Genomic DNA, 16,624 nt, shown 5'->3' on the forward strand with positions numbered 1-16,624 from the left:
TATCACACGCACAGAAGTACAGCAAAATGCTTTTTTGTTGCCTGCTATCCAATCAATGGAAAAACTATGCATGCTTACAATCAAGTGGCCCACAGTGTACAGACACAAGATAAAATTGAGATCCGCACTCTCCTGAAGTCCAGACACAGGGCATTCACCTCCAATGATACAGTGGCCTACATGAAGACCAGATACGATCTTGGTAAGGCCATCAAAAAGGCCAAAAGGGACTTCTGCTCCAAACTGGAGGACGAGACAGATGTTCGGCAGCTGTGGCAGGGTCTGAATGCAATCACCTCCTACAAGGCAAAACCAGGAGGCAGCTCGAATGCCGGTGTAACATCACTCCCTGACGAGCTCAATGCGTTTTACGCACGCTTTGACAGGGAGAATACTGATGTGCCTTCCCGATCCCCCATTCGCTGTGATGGCATTTCAGTCTCAGTCACAGAGGCCGATGTCAGGAAATCCTTCAGAGGGGTGAACCCCCGAAAAGCACCTGGTCCTGGTGGTATACCTGGTCGTGTTCTAAAAACCTGTGCGGACCAACTGGCGGGAGTTTTTACGGACATTTTCAACCTCTCACTTCTGAGGTCTGAGGTCCCCACCTGCTTTAAAAGGGCATCAATTATACCGGGGCCCAAGAAGAGTAAGGTGACGTGCCTCAATGACTATCGACCAGTGGCACTAATGCCGGTGGTGATGAAGTGCTTTGAGAGGTTGATCATGGAGCAAATTAACTCCTACCTCAACAAAAACCTGGACCCACTGCAGTTCGCGTACCGCCACAACAGATCAACGGTGGATGCGATCTCGCTGGCCCTCCACTCCACACTGGACCACTTGGACAACAAAAACTCATATGTCAGGCTGTTATTCATTGATTACAGCTCGGCATTTAACACAATCATCCCCTCCAAACTGGTTACCAAACTCGCAGAACTGGGTCTCTGCGCATCCCTCTGCAACTGGATCCTCGACTTCCTCGTCCACAGACCACAGTCTGTTCGTATTGGTGGAAATGTGTCAGCCTCGATAACAATCAGCACGGGAGCACCTCAAGGCTGCATGCTCAGCCCCCTGCTGTACTCACTCTATACCCATGACTGCGTAGCGAACCACAGTGCGAACTCCATCATCAAGTTCGCTGATGACACCACTATTGTGGGGCGTATCACTGATGGGGATGAGTCAGAGTACAGAAGAAAGATCGAGCAACTGTCCATATGGTGCCAGCGCAATAACCTGGCCCTCAACACCAGCAAAACCAAGGAACTGATTGTGGACTTTGGAAGGAGTAGGAGGGGGACCCACAGCCCCATTTATATCAACGGGTCGATGGTTGAAAGGGTCAAGAACTTCAAATTCTTGGGCGTGCACATCTCTGAAGATCTTTCCTGGTCCGAGAACACTAACGCAATTATCAAAAAAGCTCATCAGCGCCTCTACTTCCTGAGAAGATTACGGAGAGTCGGATTGTCAAGGAAGACTCTCTCTACCTTCTACAGGTGCACAGTCGAGAGCATGCTGACCGGTTGCATCGTGGCTTGGTTCGGCAATTTGAGCGCCCTGGAGAGGAAAAGACTACAAAAAGTAGTAAACACTGCCCAGTCCATCATCGGCTCTGACCTTCCTTCCATCGAGGGGATTTATCGCAGTCGCTGCCTCAAAAAGGCTGGCAGTATCATCAAAGACCCACACCATCCTGGCCACACACTCATCTCCCTGCTACCTTCAGGTAGAAGGTACAGGAGCCTGAAGACTGCAACAACCAGGTTCAGGAATAGCTACTTCCCCTCAGCCATCAGGCTATTAAACCTGGCTCGGACAAAACTCTGATTATTAACAACCACTTTCTGTTATTTGCACTTTACCAGTTTATTTATTCATGTGTGTCTATATTTATATCATGGTATATGGACACATTTATCTGTTTTGTAGTAAATGCCTATTATTTTCTGTGTGCTTAAGCAAAGCAAGAATTTCATTGTCCTATACAGGGACACATGACAATAAACTCACTTGAACTTGAACTTGAAGGCAATAATGTTTAGTGCAAGATACAATCCAGAAAAGTCTGATTAAAGATCGTCCGAGTCTCCCCAACGAGGTAGATGGTAAGGGCGGGAGATGAGCATGATGGAATTCTTTCCAATTGAATGGGATAGTTGATAACGTGCCTTGAAAGGTATTATGTCAGAGGATGATGTTCCTTTAAGAAGTTAATGTGATTTGTGTCGGCAAGCTCATGAACTGGCTGCCGTAAAGCACAGCAGGGAAAGAAAACTTGCTGAGCGGCGAGAGAAGAGTTACAATCTAGCTTGAAACCTGGACTGATACAAATCCTGAGATGTAACTGAATACACGCACATTGATGGGAATAAATGGGGTTATTGTACTCTGTGCCTGAGGTGAAGTCACCTTTGAAGGGCTGGATGTATGACTGGGCAGAATGAAATGTGGAGATGAGAGAATCTCACAGGACTGGAAAGGGTGTAAATGAAGACACTATAAGTCTCATTCGAGATATTTTGTTTTAGTTGCGGAAGCCAATATTTATTTTGTCAATGTTTAATGTTTATAAAATTGCTAAACCAATCTAAACCCTCAGAAAGAAAAAAATGATTCAGTGACATTTTGACCGATTTCCTCCCATTCATGCCGTAACTCCACATGAATGTGGAACTCAAAGCAGTGATTTAGTGAATGTGACCTTGTTCAAGTTGCTTCACTGGAAACAAACCCAAAGTTTGCTGAAGTTAGAGCCAGGATCCGTTGAGTCATTAACCCCAATCATAAGGTCATAAGTGATAGGAGTAGAATTAGGCCATTCGGCCCATCAGGTCTACTCTGCCATTCAATCATGGCTGATCTATCTCTCCCTCCTAACCCCATTCTCCTGCCTTCTCCCCATAACCTCTGACACCCATACTAATCAAAAATCTATCTATCTCTGCCTTAAAAATATCCACTGACTTGACCTCTACAGCATTTTGAGTTGGGACCCATCTTCAGACTTACTCAGACTGAAGAAGGGTCCCGACTTGAATGTCACCTATCCATTTTCTCTGGAGATGCTGCCTGACCCGTAAATTACTCCAGCAGTTGTGTCTATCTTTGATGAAGCAGGACTTGAGTTGAATTGCTTTGTAATACTGTAGTTTACAAGAATGATCCGAGGAATGAGTGACCCGCTGAGTTACTCCAGCACTTTGTGTCTACCTTTGGTATAAGCCAGCATCTGCAGTTCTTTGTTTCTACATTCTCGCTTCATCAAGATGAGTTCTCAATTCCTATGGAATGGGTATTCCTACCATTTTGCAAAGTCACTGAAACTGTATTACAATGGAACTTTCTCACACAAACCAACAGATTTTTGCTTTAAAATTAAATAATATTCTACGAGTCAAGAAACTCAAGAAAAGAATAAAAGAATACTCAAGAAGCAGCAGGCACTGTGGCGCAGCAGGGTGGCACTGTGGTGTAGCAGGGTGGCACAGTGGTGTAGCAGGGTGGCACAGTGGCGCTGTAGGGTGGTACAGTAACGCAGCAGGGTGGTACAATGGAGCAGCTGTAGATTTGCTACCTTACAGTACCAGAAAACTGGGTTTGATCCTGACTACAGGTGCTGTCTGTATGGAGTTTGCACGTTCTCCCTGTGACTGCGTGGGTTTCCTTCTAGTACTCTGGTTTCCTCCCACATTCCAAACACGTGCAGGTTTGCAGGTTAATTTTCTTCGGTAGATTGTCCCTGGTATGTGGGATAGAACTCTTGCTTGGGTCATCAGCGTGGGCCGAAGGGCCTGTTTCCATGCTGCATTTCTAAAAAAATAAAAGAAACAACAACAAAAAAACAGTACTATTAAAGCAAGTAAGGTATAAAAATTCATGCAAAAAGTTCATAGAGTGCAAACAATATTTGGTGAATGCTTATCTCCACCTTTGTCAATAATTGCATATCTTTCTTCAGATGAACTTGCTGGCAAGTGGATATATTTCTTGCCATTTCTGGCTGGGTACTGGGAGGGGGTGCGGGGGTAAGGAGTGAGGTCGAAAGAAGTTTTGTGATCTGGCAAGACTAGCCAGACTTCACGAAAGGACCTCAAATAACATTTGGTATTTGCACTTCTTTCCAGGCAGCTGGCGAGACTGAAGTGAACACTAACACTGGAAGTAGGCCATGGGAGAAAATGCCAGCAATTAATGGAGGCAAAGTAGGAATGGTAGTCGGGGAGTGGGCGTAAAAGTCAGCAGTTGAGAGTGGGGAACAAAGTAAACTCTAATGATTTTAGCCTCTGCATTGGCGATTAAACACTCATGTTACTGCTAGTACATCGTGATTATTCCTTATTGCCTTAAAATAACTTCATTACCGCGTGGTGTTTTATAACGGGAATACACAGAGTGTTATTACAGCAGACACATAACCCTGAGACTGGGCCTCAGGGAACGGGACAGTGAAGATAGTGAAGATGTTTGATAGGGAGCATTTATTTTTGTACTTGGGGTTGTGTCTCATATGTTTTACTTCAAAAACTCACGTTCCCAAGCATCTCTTACACATTATTGGTGGTGATAGTGTCATAGGGTCATCGAGTCATACAGCGTGGAAACAGGCACTTTGGCCCCACAAATCCACGCTGACCAACATCGCCATCAACACTAGTTATATCTGCCTGCGTTTGGCCCTTATCCTTCTAAACCTATCCTATCCATGTACCTGTCCAAATGTTTCCTGAATGCCTGAATGTTGTAATAGTACCTGCCTCAACTACCTCCTCTGGCACCTTGTTCCATATATCTACCACCATTGGTGTAAAAATAAAAAAAATGCCCCTCAGCTTTCCATTAAACCTTTCACCCCCTCATCCTATACCCACGTCTGGTTCTTCATCCCCATACTCTGGGTAAAAGACTCTGCATTTACCCAGTCTATTCCTCTCATGTTGGGTGAGTGGGGGTATTTATCATCAAGGCCCATCTCTCTCCCTGCTGTCCCAGAGACCCAGATCTGAGATCTTGGTAACCAGCTTGGAGGGGATGATGGTATTAAATGCCGAGCTGTCGTCAATAAATAACAGCTTGACATATGAGTTTTTGTTGTCCAAGTGGTCCAGAGCGGAGTGGAGAGCCAGTGAGATCGCATCCACCGTTGATCTGTTGTGGCGGTAAGCAAACTGCAGTGGGTCCAGGTTTTTGTCGAGGTATGAGTTGATTTGCGCCATGATCAGCCTCTCAAAGCACTTCATCACCACAGAATTTAGTGCCTCTGGTCGATAGTCATTGAGGCTCTTCTTGGGCACCGGTATTATTGATGCCCTTTTAAAGCAGGTGGGAACCTCAGACATCAGAAGTGAGAGGTTGAAATTGTCCGTAAAAACTCCAGCCAGTAGGTCTGCACAGGTTTTTAAAACACGCCCGGGTATACCATCAGGTCCATGTGCTTTCCGAGGGTTCACCCCTCTGAAGGATCTTCTGACGTCGGCCTCTGTGACTGTGACCGAAATAACATCACGGCAAATGGAGGCTCCATGTGAGTTTTCTAAGGAGCATGGGAACCGGCTATGGTGAAGTTAAAAAAGGCAGGAAACAGGATCAGCTAAGTTAGATTGTAAGATGGTAAGATGGCGGCGCGTCCAGACGCAGCGGCTTTGCGCTCCCAAGCCCGAGTTTACTCGGAGCAGCCCGGTACCGAACGCGGCTGGAAAAACAAGGTAACTAAAATCCCCAGAACCCCTAGAACCCATAGGAACCCTAGTAACCCCGGAAACCCCAGGAACCATAAGAAGAAACTCACCTCCAGGACGAGGGAATCCAAGACCCGCATCGCAATCCCGACTGGTCGCACATGGAGCCGTTCGGAACTACTCAGCATCGGACGTGGCTGCGAGAAACTGGCGTGTGAGTACTACAGTACCCTTACCGTCCCGTCGGAGCTGGGCAGGAAAGCCCCTTGGATCACCACTCCGGAGGGCAGGAGACGGAGCAAGCGCCGGGAAAGTAAGCAGAAACGTGGAAGGCGAGCGGGGGTGCAGGACAGACTACGGAGGGCTCCACATAGACCATCGCTCCCAAGCGTCTTTCTGGCGAATGTCCGGTCACTCACCAACAAGATGGATGAGGTAAGGCTCTGGATCAACACCCAGCGATCCCTGGAAGACTGCTGTGTGCTGATCTTCACAGAGACCTGGCTCAGCGCGCTGGTTCCCGATGGGGCTGTGGACCTAACCAACCGGTCACTGCATCGTGCTGATAGAACAAAGGACTCCGGTAAGAGCAAGGGTGGCGGGCTCTGCATCTACATCAACAATGACTGGTGTACCAACCACACTGCAGTAGAGAGCTACTGTTCCCCAGACCTGGAATACCTACTGCTTAAATGTAGACCGTTTTACCTGCCTCGGGAGTTTACTGTGGTTATCATCATGGCCATATACATCCCACCACAGGCTAATGCTAACCTAGCACTAGCACAGCTGCACTCGGCCATCAGTAAGCAGCAGGATGCTCACCCCGACGGTGCCTTCATTGTTGCAGGGGACTTTAACCAGGTCGACCTACGTGCCACACTCCGCAAATTCCACCAGCGTGTGCAGTGCCCTACCAGGGGCTCAAACACGTTGGATAAAGTGTACACCAACATCAAGGACGCTTACAGAGCTCTCCCCTGCCCATCCCTGGGACAATCCGATCACCTCTCACTGTTTCTACTGCCTGCATACAGACCCCTCATCCGCAAGACCAAACCTGCAATAAGGACGGTCAAAATATGGCCCGAGGACGCAACCCTACAACTCCAGGACTGCTTTGATCGCACCGACTGGGACCTGTTTGCACAACAGGCTACCAGTGGCACAGAGGTAGACTTGGAGGAGTACACATCCACTGTGCTCTCCTACATCAACTGCTGTGTGGAGACTGTCACAGTGGACAAGCAAATAAAGAAGTTCCCAAACCGGAAACCCTGGATGAACAAGGAGGTTCAGGATCTACTAAAGGCACGCAACAACGCCTTTAAATCCAGGGACACTTCTGCTTACAGTGCGGCCAGGGCGAACCTGAACAGAGGCATAAAAAAGGCCAAAGTCATCCACAGGCAAAGGGTAGAAGACCACTTCAATACCGCGGACACCAGAAGCATGTGGCAGGGTGTCAGGGACATCACTGACTACAAGAGCAGCCCCGCCTGCCCCCACGGTGATATCACTCTGGCCAACGAACTAAACACCTTCTTTGCCCGGTTCGATACTGGCAACACCACCAGGTGTGAAATAACCCCGGCCATAGCGGAGGGACAGGCCTTAACACTGAGCACTCAGGAGGTACAGTGCGCTCTGCGTAGGATCAATCCACGCAAGGCTGCAGGCCCAGATGGTGTACAGGGAAGAGTATTAAAGGACTGTGCTGGACAGCTGGCGGAGGTATTCACGAGAATCTTCAATCTCTCTCTATCTCTGGCAACGGTTCCCAAGTGCCTGAAAACAGCCACCATAGTGCCGGTGCCGAAAAAGTCCAAAATCACCAACCTCAACGACTACCGGCCGGTTGCCCTGACTCCAATCCCCATGAAGTGCTTCGAAAGGCTGGTCTTCTCCCATATTAAATCCAGCATCCCTGCCTCACTGGACTCCCATCAATTTGCATACAGGGCAAATAGATCGACAGAGGATGCCATCTCTCTGGCCCTTCACACTGTCCTGACTCACCTGGGCAGACAGGGCACGTATGTGAGGATGCTCTTCATTGACTATAGCTCTGCATTCAATACGGTCATCCCCACCAAGCTCACCACCAAACTCCACCAGCTAGGCCTCAGCTCACCGATATGCGCTTGGATCCTGAACTTTCTCACGGAGCGACCGCAGGCAGTGAGACTGGGCCCGCACCTGTCCTCCACCATCACCCTGAGCACCGGCACACCACAGGGTTGTGTACTAAGCCCCATGCTCTACTCCCTCTTCACTCACGACTGTGTCCCTGCATTCGACACCAACACCATCGTGAAGTTTGCAGACGACACAACAGTGATTGGGCTGATCACCAACGGTGATGAAACAAAATACAGAGCGGAGGTGCAGAACCTGGCGGACTGGTGTGCCAATAACAACTTGGCACTAAACACCTCCAAGACCAAGGAGCTGATCATTGACATCAGGAGGTCCCATTCTGGAGAATACGACCCAATCTCCATTTATGGGGAAAGTGTGGAGAGAGTGTCCAGCTTTAAGTTTCTGGGCACTCACATTTCAGAAGACCTCACATGGTCCACAAACACCGCCGCGCTGGTCAAGAAGGCACAGCAACGACTGTTCTTCCTGAGGACATTAAAAAAGACTGGTCTGCCCCAACAGCTGCTGACAACGTTCTACCGCTGCACCACAGAGAGCATACTAACGTATGGCATCTCTGTGTGGTATCTCAGCTGCACGGAGGCGGAGAGGAGAGCTCTTCAGCGCGTCGTCAACAGAGCGCAGAGGATCATCGGGACAGAGCTACCAGCCTTGGAGGGCATCTACCACACGCGGTGCCTCAGGAAGGCCCTCAGCATCCATAAGGACTCATCACACCCCTGCCACGGTCTGTTTCAACTACTTCCCTCCGGCAGACGTTACAAGGCCTTCTACGCCCGAACCTCCAGACTCAGGAACAGTTTCATCCCAAGAGCTATAGCGGCTCTGAACCGGCCCTAATGAGTGCCCCCCCACCCACCCCCTTTGGACAGTCTCCCTCAGATGGTCACGTCAATCAATTCAGCTTGTTTATTTATGTATTGTATTTATTTACCTTTCCTGGACATCAGTGGAGCTGCACACTAAATCTCGTTGCACTGACGTGCAATGACAATAAAAGATATATTATTATTATTATTATAGATGCCAAACCATTCCAAACTATTCCCGTGCCATAAACCAATTTAACTTATTTTTTCTTAATGGCTCACATCTTCTTTTATTTACACACAATTTGTTTCACATTATACGTTGGACTGTGGTTCCCTGAAAATGTTGGAGTTTTCCTTTGCTTTCCCGATCCTTTTGTGACTGGTAGTCATGGCCTCTAACCTATCTGGACAGCAACTAGCACAGCTGCTGCCACCTCAAAGTGCCAGAGACCTAGGTTTGATCGGGACCTTGGGTGTGGTCTGAGTGGAGATATCCATGTGGCTATTCAAAAACCTGTCTTTATTCCAATCACCTGTAAGCTCTAGGCTTTAAAGTGTCCTTGGATAGACACAAAATGCTGGTGTAACTCAGCGGGACAGGCAGCATCTCTGGATAGAAGGAATGGGTGACGCTTCAAGTCGAGACTCTACCACTGCGTCACCATGCTGCCCTCGTGGTGCAAGACATGTAGATAGTTAGTGAGGTGGCGCACAGCTTCTGATACCTTTGCTGGGCTTCTGTGAGCTTCTAATGCATTGTCTCGAGATACTAAACCCCATTCTGAACGCTCCTTCACAACCTAGGGTGGTTATGGGCCATGGATTCCCAGGATTACATGAGGCGGTAGCAATATTTGCATGGAAGCTTTGAGGACATCCTCGTATCTTTCTCCTCTCTCAACTGGTAATCACTTTTCAGGACGGAGCTCAGGAAGGAGAATCGCGCGGGAAAGGCTAGTTTTGCGCACATGGAATCAACTAGTCTGGCTAATGGAATCAACTGAGTGGAATTAGGACTTCAATGAGAACCAGTGGCCTGAGAGAGAATCCTCATACGTGTTCACTTATTCTTCCAGTAGATGTGGAAGTACACTTGGTGCCATCTTTCATCTTCAGGGTTCTGCTTCCTCTTGCTGGCCAATCCACAGCCAATTTCTAGAACTAATGGAAGTTTTCCGATAAATGTGAATGTTGGAATGGCATTAGACTTTAGACTTTAGAATTTGGAGATACAGAGTGTAACGAGGCCCTGTGGCCCACTGAGTCTGCGCCGATGAGTGATCACCCCGTACCTTAACACTATCCTACACACTAGCGTAAACTTACAATTTTCCTGCAGCCAATTAACCTACAATCCTGCACATCTTAGGAGTGTGGGAGGAAACCGGAGCACACGAAGAAAACACAAGAGGTCACGGGGAGAACGTACAAACTTCGTACAAAAAGCACCCGACAGTCAGGATAGTATGTGGGTCCCTGATGCTGTCAGACAGCAACTCTATTGTTGTGCCACTGTGCCGCCCTTTCTGAGATTAGATGTCTGATTTCTTCTGGGGGAGCACAGAGGATATCTACCAGAGAGGTCAGGCTGGATGTTGATGTTGAATAAATGAGGAATCAACAAGACACATCTTTTAACTGGCAAGAAACTGTGATCAACTTCCCATTGGTACGAATGGAAGAAGGGTCAGCGATAAGTGTACAGTATATACCCTGGCAGGGAATTGAAGGGATTCTATATGTCTTTCTGGCTTCAAATGCAAACCCAACTGCACACACATGGATGGGAAATGTTACTACAGGAGACATGTTCTATTGACATGTGGATGGTGTGAGATGCCAGAAGTACAAACACAATTATCCAATGAGTTACTACAATACTTTCATTCTGCATCAATCCAGGATGCCTCCAGCATTCAAAAGTCTCATGGTAATGAACACATGGTCATTGGAAAGTCAAGATCATCCTTTGTATCCCAGTGAAGCCAATTAGCACCCTCTCGCTACTTGAGTACGCCCGCAGGTAGATGCTTGTACTGAGTGCACTATATGTGAAATGCCAACGTTTCTAAAACCATTACCATCTGCTACAGGGTAAGTAGCATTACCTTCCGAAGGAGAGTCAACTTGCCATTAAACAAGTTGAAGGCGTTGCATAAATGTACACTGGTGCTGTTAATAATTCCTTGGTACAAATTCATTTGGAAGGGAAGCCAAGCCCAATTCAGGCACAAAGTGCTGGAGTAACTAAGAGGCAGCATCTCTGGAGAAAAGGAATAGGTGATGATTCGAGTCGGCCTGAAACTTCACATTCCTTTTCTCCAGAGGTGCTGCCTGACCCGCTGAGTTTCTCCAGCATTTTGAGTCTATCTTGCTTGCTTCCTAATGCATCTTTTGTGGGGGATTGCAGAAATGAGTCGAGGGTCAAATATATTTCATTGTTATATGTACCAAAACAGAACATTGAAATTCTTACTTGCAACAGCACAACAACTTTGTAAACACAGTACGCAATAGATAATATAATAAAACCAAAAAAAAGCAATACTTTTTTAAAATCCAATATGGTGCAAAAAAGCCTATATTGTGCAAAAATACAATATAATGAATAATATTGAAGTGGGGATAAAGATTTACTTGATTAAACAAAAGCTGGCTTCACTTCCAAAAAAGTAATGGAAAGTTTGTCATTCCATTACTTTTTAAAAGTCAATGAACAATTCAATGTATTTATGTGAAATTTGCCCCAGTGCATAATCAACAACACTGACAGTACACTTATGTAATGCCGTCAACATAATGAAATGCTTCAAAATGTTTTACAGTAGTTCAAGCAAAACATAAACACCATTCCGAGGGAGCAATTGGGGGAAGCAGTGATCAACTTAAACTTTGGTCAAAGAAAGATTTTAAGCAAGGAAGATGGAAAGACAGAAGTTTGGGAGGCAGTTCCTACTGCCATCAGAATATTAAAACCTTCAACTACCAAATATCCTCTAACTACATAGACATGGGGCAATGGTTTGGGCTTTCTGCACTATTATTGTTTGTTTTAATATATTATATATTATATAAGCCTACTTTGAAGACGTTCTCCTCCTCTACCCATCCATTTTCTCACGAGATGCTGCCTGACTCACTAAGTTACTCCAGCACTTGTGTCTATCTTTAGTATAAACCAGCATCTGCAGTTCGTTTTGTACACTCGGAGTGGACGTGGAGATGGATGTTCAGATCAGGTCTAAGGGAAGCTAAAGCTGCAAAGGAGCCCTCCCGCAGCTGGCCAGGGCAATTGGCTGTCTGTAGGCAGGGACGGAAGGCAACGTTCTCTGTCTGATATGTAAGAAGGAACTGCAGATGCTGGTTTAAACTGAAGATAGACACAAAAACTGGAGTAACTCAGCGGGACAGGCAGCATCTCTGGAGAGAAGGAATGGGTGACGTTTCGGGTCAAGACCCTTCTTCCGACTCTGTCTTATCATTGCTTGTTGTCTTCCCATAAATGTGGCTTTTAATCAAGCAGCTTCTGTCTTGCTAGCTGCTGGCGATAAGGTCATAGTCATAGAGCGATACAGTGTGGAAACAGGCCCTTCGGCCCAACTTGCCCACACTGGCCAACATGTCCCAGCTACACTAGTCCCACCTGCCTGCATTTGGTCCATATCCCTCCAAACCTGTCCGATCCATGTATCTGGCTAACTGTTTCTTAAATGTCGGGATAGTCCCTGCCTCAACTGCATCCTCTGGCAGCTTGTTCCATACACCCACCACCCTTTGTGTGAAAAAGTTACCCCTCAGATTTCTATTAAATCTTTTCCTCTTGGAGCTTTTGTCCATAAGTGAACGGAAGTCGATTTCATGCCCTTGGACAATGTTACTGAAAGGCAGCATGTAGTTGCGATGCTGAAGCCGTTCATGTCAATCCTATAAAAACCCAGTGGTGCAGGGGTGAGAAGAAAAGAAGGAGGTTTATAGGAAGAGCTTTGTCTGAGATCTCTGGCAAACAAAATGGTCTTAGCCACATAACATAGTAAGAAGTAGAAACAAGGAACTGCAGATGCTGGTTTATACAAAAATACTTAACATGCTGGAGTAATTCATCAGGCCAAGCAGCATTTCTGGAGAACATGGATAGATGAGATTTTGAGTCTGGACCCTTCTTCTGACTGACCTGACCCAACCCGGCTCGAAATGTGACCTATCCATGTTTTCCAGAGATGCTGCTTGAGTTACGCCAGAACTTTGTATCCTTTTACATAGTAAGAAGATAGCATGTTTTATCAAACCAACAGCAGCAGAGAGGTGATGAAAGACAGGATTGTGGACCATAGTTACAGTGAGAGGGATGGTACATGCATTTCAGTAGTTATTAGCTGTATTGCCTCAATATACATTGTTCAAAAGTTAAATAGTTAAGAATCTATTTGAGTCACAGCTCCATGGTAACGCCTGAAATTGATCTGAGTACTGGTCAATGTCTAATCTCACAGGTCAACAGGTATAGCCGTTCTGGATATATCAGCACACTCTGACTATTCTAATAACCAGACCCAGCACAGTCATTTGGAAATGGTACAAGAACATAAAGGTTAAGAAATGACTGGGGCCACTTTAACAACTGGTTGCCACCATTAGCAGAAGAACCTTTGCACTGTAATTTGCTGTTAATGGGTGAAGAAAATAGTCTGGTGCCATCTACAGGACTTGTGTAAACAGGGAAAAGATGTAGATACATAGAAACAAGGAAATGCAGATGCTGGTTTACCCAGGAAAGCTGGAGTAACACAGCAGGTCAGATAACATCCCCGGAGAACGCGGCTAGGTGATGTTTCAGGTCAGGACCCTTCCTCAGATTGACTGCAATCAGTTTAAAGAAAGGTCCTGACCCAAAACATCACCTATCCAATGTCATGGTAATTGACATCATATTTAAATGGATCATGTGTTACTATGAGTCAGAAAGGTCAGAGGACACATGTTGCCAGGATGTAAATAAATGGCGGACAAATAAAACAAAGCATTTATGTTCACTGTCCTTGAATGCTTATTACATTCAGATCCAGGTGAGGATCTGACATTCATGTTCTGAAAGGGTGCAGCCTGACCTGCTGAGTTACTGCAGCAATATGTGTCTTTTCTATCTATCTCTCTCCACAATCAATCAGACTGGACATGTGAGGAAGTGTAGAGCCAAAACAACGAAAAGTAAATGGGAAAAGTGAATACAAAATCTGACCAGTTATATAAAGCCATATAAAGGGAGAGAGAAAGACTGGATTAACAGAAACAGGGTGAGGCAGAGAATAAAGGGAACCATAAACTCATATAATTCTTTTGAAATCAACAGTGATTAAAATCCAAACCAGTGAAATACTCATTATTATAACCATTACTTTTCTATGTTAGAATGGTTGTTTGCCAGTAATTGAATGTGTCATTTAAAGAAAAGCATTTAGGTTGAGATGAATAACCTTTAACTTTCTGTGGTGAGATTAGCTCATATTTACTCTGAAGATATCTATCAGGAATTATGCTGCTCAATCAATTTGTATGTTGAGTCAGAGAGAAGATTCCGTTTTTGGGATGCTCTCTGCAGAGCATGCCAGAGAAAGCAGTTAGACTTTACTTTAGACTTTACAGATACAGCGTGGAAACAGGCCCTTTGGCCCACTGAGTCCACGCCGACCAGTGATCACTCTGTACACTAACACTATCCTACACACCAGGGACAATTTAAAATTTACAGAAGCCAAATAACCTACAAACCTGTACATCTTTGGAATGTGGCAGGAAACCGGAGCACCCGGAGAAAACCCATGCGGTCACAGGGAGAACGTACTAACTCCGTACAGACAGCACCTGTAGTCCCGGGTCTCTGGCGCTGTAAGGCAGCAACTCTACCGCTATGCCATTGTCTGCCCTGAGGCAAATAACTGCAGATGAAGGAGGTCCAAATAGAAATTGAATACGGTGGAATTATACCACAGGTCAGGTAACATTTGTGGAGTGGGAAACAACGTCAATGTTTCAGGTTGACAACCTAACCTCAAGTAGATACCTTTTTCAAAACTGCCAGTGGGTTTAAGCAAAAGTAATAATATGTCAGGAAATACATGCAAAGTGCTGGTGTAACTCAGTGAGTCAGGCAGCATCTCTGGAGAAAAAGGATGGGTGACGTTTTGGGTCGGGACGCTTCTTCAGATAGCTATATGTCAGTAGCTCTAATGTGGTTTTGCCTGCAAATTCTGGTCCATTAAGAAAATCTAATACTCAGTCTGAAGAAAGGTCTCAACCCAAAATATAACCTGCAGTATCCTTGTTCACCAGAGATGCTGCCTGACCTGCTAGTTACTCGAGCATTTTGTGTCCTTTTGTATCCCTTGACGCCCCTGGTCATAAATTTGGTGCAAAAATGCTCCAAAATAAGTCTTAGAATGCACCAGAGAGCATCTAAAACCCCAGAGCTCCCAGGGCCCTTAAGCGGGCCTGGACCCCAGCCGCAAGGGTCTTTGAGCTTCGCGCTTGTGATATGCGCTGCGTGCACTTATTTCACATAAAATGTTTGTAATCCTGCCATGCCACCCCCCTTTTTGAAAAGCTTCATACGGGCCTGGTCTATTGTCTATTGTCTATGTTATCCCAATTTTACATCCAACACACTCAGGGCAATTTACATCAGCCAATTAACTACAAACTTGCATATCTTTGGAATGTGGGAGTAAACTGGAGCACCTGGGGGAAACCCACACAGTCGTAGGGAGAACGTACAAATTCCATACAGACAGCTCCCATGGTTAGGATTGAACTCAGGTCTGTGGTGCTATAAGGCAGCTGCTCTACCAGTTGTGTCACTATGCCTCACTGTATCTGTGCACATGGCAATAAACTCAACTTGATTCCAGCATCTGCGGTCTCTTGTGTCACCATCATTACAGGACCAAAATCATGCAGACTGCACTCCCAGTAGATATATCTCACATCTGAGATTCAGAATACCTCCAGTACAGAGGTTCCAACACTGCTCTAGAAATAAAACTCAAAATCACCCTGACTGTCCGAAACTTTGCTTCGGAATTCTTCTAGGCTGCCTTCTAGACACGCACACATGTCCACACACACACATGTACATGCACAAAACACACACACATGCACACACACAATAATAGTGCAAAGATAAAAACCAATGCCCACAACTCTATGTAGTTCAGAGTTTATTTAGAGCAGCGTTTCTCAACCGAGGTTCCCCGGAATGTTAGGGTTCCGCGAGAGGTCGCTAGGGGTTCCGAGAGAAATAGTGATAAACAGGCTAATCATATGTAAATGCATTATTGAGTCATTTTTGTGTTAAATTTCATATTCGTAATTTTATAATACACGTTCAGTATATTTAGTGACGTCTATTTAGCATTTTTAGCGACGTCATATTTAGCGACGTCTATACGGCGCCAGTGTCAAACGGCCTTTGGTGATCATTGGACAGGAAATATATTATGTTTATGAAAGAGAAAGAAGGAGATTAATAAAGATATATAATACATTTTATGTAGGGGTTCCCTGAGACATGAAAATTATTTCAAGGGTTCTGCAAGGATAAAAAGGTTGAGAAATGCTGATTTAGAGGTTGTAGTGTTTAATAGCCTGATGGTTGCAAGGGGGAGCAGCCCCAGAACCTGGACACAACAGTTTTCAGGCTCCAATGACTTCTTCCTGAATGCAATAGTGAAATGAGAGGGTGGCCAGGGTTGTGTGGGTCTTTGATGATGCTGCTACCTTTTTGAAGCAGCAACTCCAGTAGATCTGACAGGATCTAACATAGAAAATAGGTGCAGGAGTAGGCCATTTGGCCCTTTGAGCCTGCACTGTCATTCCATATGATCATCCAAAATCAGAACCCCGTTCCTACTTTTTCCCCATATCCCTTGATTCCATTAGCTCTAAGAGCTAAATCTAATTCTCTCTTGA

This window comes from Amblyraja radiata, chromosome 8 (assembly GCF_010909765.2).
Source record: "Amblyraja radiata isolate CabotCenter1 chromosome 8, sAmbRad1.1.pri, whole genome shotgun sequence".
Classification (NCBI taxonomy): Eukaryota; Metazoa; Chordata; class Chondrichthyes; order Rajiformes; family Rajidae; genus Amblyraja; species Amblyraja radiata.